Source organism: Symphalangus syndactylus, chromosome 7, assembly GCF_028878055.3.
Source record: "Symphalangus syndactylus isolate Jambi chromosome 7, NHGRI_mSymSyn1-v2.1_pri, whole genome shotgun sequence".
NCBI lineage: Eukaryota > Metazoa > Chordata > Mammalia > Primates > Hylobatidae > Symphalangus > Symphalangus syndactylus.
Window position 1 is genome coordinate 97,054,261 of NC_072429.2, and position 6,000 is coordinate 97,060,260.

The window sequence follows — 6,000 nt, forward strand, 5'->3', positions numbered from 1 at the left end:
TCTCCATGCCTAGTCCAGTGCCTGTCATACTGTGGGAGCTCAATAATATTTCCTGAATGATCATATTCCTTTCCCCCAGGCTACCAAGACAATCATGTCTTTTTGAGCCAATTTCTTTCTTTTTTTTTTTTTTGATCGTTAATTTCCCCAAGCCCCCAACAAACAGTAAGATCTGTTTTTAATGATGCCACAAGCTGGCCTGTAAATGATGCACTCATTGTCAGATACATTTGGCTGTTGTTTGTACTTGTAAGGAATATTCCTCCTTTCTTGAGAGCTCTCACTCACAGACACTTGCATTACTTTAACGTTTTATGATGCAGCCATTTTGGAAGGCATAAAGGCATCATCTCTGTTTAACTAAATGTCAGAGTAAAGTAGTCAAGGCTAGTGGCTCACTTGGCATGCCAGTGATTAGATAGCTTTGTTAACAGGCCAGTTGGGCTGAGGCTATGTGATTACATGCTCTCAGCTACTTCTATGCAAAATGATGCATAAACAAATAGAGATCACAGATTTCAAAAACATTTTCCAGGGGTGTCAGAGGGTCCCTAAATGTTCAGTTCACTCTCTTCCACCTTCCACATCTATAGCACCCAAGCTCCACAGGACACAAAATCACAAGGTCAAAACTCGATTTTCTCAGTCTGGTAATCTGCTATTTTCACACTCTTGTAGACCAAAAACCCTGCAGAATGTATAAACTAAGGTACTAGATTACACTGAGTACCCCCCTTCCCAACCAGACTGGACAACAGAGAAATTACATCTGACTTTAATGAGTGTTCAGAGGTGGCCAGCGCCCTTGGAGGATGAAGAGCTGCATGCTGGGAGTTCAAGGCCCACACACTCTGCAGACCAGGCCTTGTCTCCTGCCCATGATGCCAGAAGTGGTAGCTGCAGAGAAAAAAATGCAGTGCTTCTTTTTAAAACTAGGCATGACCCCCATATATATATATTATGGTGTGGTTAAGGGCATAGGCTCTGGTGCTGGGCTGATAGTTTGTACTTTGTTCTGGCACTTGATAGTTTTGTAAACCTGTGGGTTACTTAACCTCTCTGTGCCTCAGTTTCCTCATCTGTGGCATGGAGGTAATAATAATATCTACATTTCATGGTTGTTGAGAGGGTTAATGAAGTACTTAGAACAGTGCCTGACACCTCTGAGTATTACAATAAATTGAGCTATATTTATGATATTAACAAAAAGGATGGTCAGGCTTTAACATCTGTTTGGGTTGACTTGAAGTCATGAGTTCAAAATGCCTGCCTCCAGTCCCCTCTCTGTGTTAACAACGACAAAGCAGCGTACCTTGTATAAATGGCATATATTTCATTGAGACACTGGATGTTTTCACCCCAGGCACACCAGCTTCTAGAAAGGACCTAGGAACAAGGTGGTTTTGCTGGTCTGATGAGGTTGGAGAGAGCTGCAGGGACAGGCCTTCAGCATGTGGCCCTGTGGCTTCAGGACAAGGGAGCCACAAGTGAGTTCTGTTGCTTTTTGGCTCAGGGCACCTAGCATTTTGAGCTCAAGCCAGTCCCAAGGGTTTGGTGATCTCAGCTGAGTCCTCACTGCCAGCCTGAGTCCTCTGTAAACTGGAACTGGCTTTGCAGATACTACACAAGCTCTTGGCAGACTCCATTCTGTTGGATTCCAGGTGGCAAATGTCCCTCTGTGGAGGATTGTGCAAACGTGTTCCTCCCAGAAGGAAGGTAGGTTAACCAACAAAGAAGTGTACCTAGAAGAGAGCAAGGGAGGGTGGAAGAGGGGAAGTTAGGCTCGTGTTAATGGTCAAGAGATCCCTTTGAGAGAATATAGAGACGAGCTTGGGTGAAGCTTGCTCAGTGGGGAGAAGGGAAATGCCCGGTTTGGATCTTCACTGGAGCAAACACTGACAGCACTTATTGATGGCTTGGATGTGAGGGGTAAGAGAGAGTGGGCTCAAGAATGACTCCAACACTTTTTTTTGAGACACTGGGTGCTGGCATGCCACTGTCTGCATACTCCCTTTACAGGTTGTGCTGGGGGGCTGTGACTGCTCTGCTGGTCCTGCTTCTATTATTCTATTGGTCAAAGCTACCCTCCCCAAGGTCAAGACAAATCCACTGCCCTTTAGAAGATCCAGGGTGATGGGGGACACTGTGGGGGGGGACACTTTTCCCTGAAGTCAAGTCGGCAACCACCCAGCATCTAGCTGATTCCCGAGGTGGATTGCCAGGAATGTCCATCCTTCCCCAGATCTAGGGCAAAGGCTGCTTATGGGAGGACAGCATCCATTTATTTTACCTCAAACAAATTCCTGCAGCACAGGCTTAGAAGCTGGGGTGAAGTGGGGCAAAAGTATGATGCTTCCACCCAAATTCCTATCACACAGTCACAGCTAAGCCCAGGGCTGTGCAGAAGAGGCTGCTCCCTTCACTTCCTTAGCCACACCCCTTCCCTGGGTCTGCTCCCACAGCTGGGCACCTCAGCAACCCAGAAGGATAGATATTCTGCAAGTCTAATTTGGGTCAGCAAATTCCTATTTGCAGAAAATCATTTCAGATCTGACAAGAGTTAATGATCTGTTTCTAAAAAGCTTTGACACAATCATTATCCGTCTCTCTCTCACACACACTCATACAATGTTATCTACAGTCCACGAAAGGCTCATGCATTCTGAATGTATACTCCATCCTCTTCACAAACCACTGTAAAATTCTCAAAGCCTACACATGCTTGCAAATAGATCACCCTTAAATGGAGCAGGCTCTTTGAAGACCCCACGAGTCAGGTAGCTAAAATGTCCCCTGGGGAGACCGAGTTAGCGGCCTGCATTTTTCTACAACAAATCAAGTTCAGAGCTTTCCATGGCACCCAGCTCAATGCCAGAGAAGGTCCATCTATCTCTGGTGGGGAGCCAGTGGTCAGGAAACCTATGAGGCTAAATGCTATGCCCTTCACCTGGTGGAAATGCACCCCCAGAAAATCACTTGGCAGAATAACAAGGAGACTCACGCTGCTGGAGTAGAAAGAGCAATGGACAAGGAAGAAGGGGCCTGGGTTCTGGTACAGGCTCTGCCCTTACTGTGCTCCCCCAAGGACCATGCCTACCATCATGGGGCCTTTGTTTCCTTGTCTCTGAAAGGAAAGGGCTAGATCAGATTAAACAATCACTAAGTGCCAGATATGTGCAGGGGAAATGTGCTGTGGGAATGAAAAAAAAGAAAAAAGAAAAAAACAGCCAAATTTCAGCTCCAGTCCTCGAGGAACATGCAGTGTAGTTGCAGTTGGTTAGCCATGGTACTGCATGGTTAGAGCTTGAGGCCCCAAGGAGGGGCTGAGTGACAGCCACCTCTTTGAGATTTAGGAGGCTGAGCCTCCAGGTCTCATCTCATCCCTCCCTGACTTGAGCAGTCTCAGGTTGGAAGTGATGTCACCACGGAGATTTCACAGCCAGAGGAGGGCCTGAGGACCCCGTCTTCTGCCACTGGCCATTGCTATAGTATGGAGCCTCTAAGTTCATATACCCCACCAGACACTCAAGAGTGCTGGGCAGGATGGGAGGGGAGTACAGATGGTCAAGATGCTGCCCTGGCCTGAGCTGTTGCCCAGCGCTGTTCTCTCTGTCACAGCCAGGCCAAACAGACCTCAGCTGGGAAGCCCGGAGCTGAGAGAAATCTTAATGAGTTGGTGGGTGTCACTGTCTGCTGGAGGGCCACTGTGGGAGGCAGTGAGCCTGGGGTTCCTGGAGGCATCTCCAGACAGCCTGGAGCCTGGGTAGTGGGACAAACAGTTTCCCATGAGGCCTCAGGCTGGAGGGTCGTCTTGGCGTTAGGATCCGGCAGATGCTGGGTCTCACATACAGCGCCTCTCACTCCCACTCGCCTGCTTTCCATCAGCCGCCCGCTTCCTTCCACATCTGTGCACTCAGCAGCCATGGCTACCTATGAATTCCCACTTGGAAGAAGCAGATGGTGCTTTATAGCCACTGGCTGCCAACTCCCTCTGGGCCCATCTTGAAGTCCCCTGTCCCTCTCCTTCTGCCTCTCACACTGGGTCTCGGGAGGCCTGCCAGTCTGTTTCCCCGGAGGCTGAGTAAGAGCCCCAATTCCAAGCCATATTCCTCTTCTTTGGTTTCTATTTCCTTAACAGGGACCTCTCTCCAAGGGCAGCATGCCCCAGGTCTCTCCCTCTGCTCTTCCAAACGCAATTATGTGGCTATCACTAGCTTAGTGCCAGGACTTGGATTACCTTAGCTCTTAGGCTGCTGCTTCTCCATCTTCTCCCACCCCATGCCAGATTCGTTCTCTGCCCTCCTAGAGGGAGAGGAGGTTGGGGATGCGGGGTGACTTCTGTGGACTACATCTCCCAGAATGCCTCGTACTTGCCTTCCAGTTGGACTTAGCCAATGGGAGGCCCAGAAGAGGTTAGCAGCTGGGAGGAAAGATAGCTCACGGTATTTCTTCTCACCGATTTTCCACCCTCTCCCTGCTTTGGTGTCATGTACTGGTCTTAGGTGCTGCCTTGCATGACTGCAGTTGCCACCAGTCATCCCCTCCTCCGGAGTTTCCGTTTTTACTGGGCCACAATTACACTGTTTTTCTCCTCCTCCCTTTAGCCTTGGGGTAGTAATGACTTCCGCTGTTGCTGGTCCCCAGAGCCTCACCATCCCGGTGCGTTCCCATAACCCTGCCCACACCGCTGTAAATTGTCTTTTTATGTACGTGTCTGAGCCTTCTGGGGTGAATGTGACCATACCGATGCAATAGTCTTCTAGCTTTTATTTCAGAGTTTGACTCACAGCACTTTAGAAATTATGTAATTTTTTCCCATCAAGATCACTAGAGTGGATGCTTTGCTTTTAATATCACGCTTACTACAAGTTCTAGACGAACGCTAGAAAGGTTAAATTCCTTGATAAAGCCAGGGGAAGAAAAGACACTGTCTCAGAGATAAGATAAAAAGGTCCTACAAGAACAGCAAGAAGTTGTTCCCATGATTGATGACATTCTTGATTCTAACTCCTTGATGAAGAGAAGGGAGGGAGAGCCAGGCTCTGGAAGAAGAGAGTCAGACAGAGTGACCCCAGGTATGCTTATTTTTAAAAGGAAAAAACACCCTGAAAGAAGCCATGTGCCTGCCACCACAAATGAACACATGCTTACTTGTAAATTTTTACTTCAGATCTTTTTAAAAAGAAATAAAACATTACAGAATTAAAATACCTTATGTCCTCACACCAGTCCTGTTCCCCTCCCTCCCTCCCCAGAGCAACCCTATGATGGTTTCCATGTGTCCCAGTTCATGTCTTTATATTTTCACACATGAATGTATTGATAATATATAACATTGTTCCATGTTTTTAAATTTGTTTCAAAAATGTATCAGCCTATACATAATATTCTGCAACTTACTTTTATTGCTCAAAATTGTGTATTCTAGATCTAGCTATATTGATATGTGTAGATTGGCTCCATGCCTTCTAGTTGCTGTACAGTAATTCATCATATGGACTTATTTGTTTTACTCATATCCTCAATTGTGGGCATTTTGTGGTTTTCATTTTTTTTTGTTTCTATAAGCAGTATTTATAAAACATGTACAGGAATTTCCCTAAGATATAACCTAGAAGAGGAGAGTTCAGTCATTGGGTACAAGTGTTTGCAATTTTATTAGATGTTACCAAAATTGTTCTTTAAAATGGTTTTTCCTACCTGCTGAATTCCTGTTTCCCTATATTTTCACCAATACTTTGTATTGTTGTGATTTTGTTTTTACCAAGCTAATAATGTGCAATTGAATTTCCTTGTTTAAACCAAATACCCTCACTTACTGTTGAGGCCCAGATATCTTTTCATATGTATATTGGACATTCAGGGTTCTTCTGTGAATTGTTGGCTTATAGTCTTCATTTTTCTATTGGAATCTTTGTCCTTTAAAATATTGACATACGGAAATTCTTTATATTTTTTGAATATTAATCCTTTTTAACTTGCTTTTTACTTTTCCAGAAG

General features: G+C 45.8%; 1 long non-coding RNA gene across 1 annotated transcript in view; it reads right to left on the minus strand.

Annotated features, from left to right (window-relative positions):
• Positions 1 to 4,352, minus strand: part of LOC129486663 (uncharacterized) — a 48,557-nt gene extending 44,205 nt beyond the window's left edge. Inside the window, exons 1-3 of the long non-coding RNA XR_008659047.2 lie at positions 4,238 to 4,352; positions 1,313 to 1,742; positions 775 to 897 (exon numbers count right to left, since the gene is read on the minus strand). This is a non-coding gene — a long non-coding RNA (uncharacterized lncRNA). The remainder of the gene's footprint in view (positions 1 to 774; positions 898 to 1,312; positions 1,743 to 4,237) is intronic.
• Positions 4,353 to 6,000: the final 1,648 nt, after the last annotated feature.